Raw genomic sequence first — 643 nt, 5'->3', positions numbered from 1 at the left:
CAGAAATAGTCACGACCAATAAACTGCCGACGACGACGTTGATCTAACAGGCAGTGAAGCATCCCAAAAGGAGCCCAATCCCTACGGGTCTCCAGCTTCCTAACGACAGCTACTTCAGTCTCCCCTACATCTCCTTTTTCTGTACACGAGTATGGTATTGCTGTCACCACTCGCCACACTCCTGTTCTCTTTTTTTTTTTGCTTTTATTGTTACTACGCTTGACGACGCGGTCACTCCTAGCTTCGTTGGGTCCAGCTGTTTTTGTTTTCAAACGCTGCCCCAGCAATTTCTCTGCACGTACGCTGCATGCCCTATGTGCACGACCGCCGGAGGCTGTAGCGCGTCCCTCCCGTTCAGATGCAGCGGCGGACCGTCTTTGAGACAGTTGCAGTTTGCGGACAGACACAAATGCCGATCCTTCAGAAAAACAAGCATACGTAAGTGCAGCAAAGCGGCACGCGTGGTGCCGATCGACAAAGGTCCTTCAAACGAATGAATGGCGTGAACATGCGCTGCAGCTGGGGGAATCAGCTTAAAAGAAGAATAAAATGCTCGACCCCCTCCTCCCTCCATATTTTTTTGTTGTTGTCTCTTTTAAGTGTCATTGTGGTGGCCCTCTTACCGCCTTCAACTCCGCGTTTG

The sequence above is a fragment of the Rhipicephalus sanguineus genome, chromosome 11 (genome assembly GCF_013339695.2).
Source record: "Rhipicephalus sanguineus isolate Rsan-2018 chromosome 11, BIME_Rsan_1.4, whole genome shotgun sequence".
Taxonomy (NCBI): Eukaryota; Metazoa; Arthropoda; class Arachnida; order Ixodida; family Ixodidae; genus Rhipicephalus; species Rhipicephalus sanguineus.
This window is presented reverse-complemented; position numbering follows the sequence as displayed.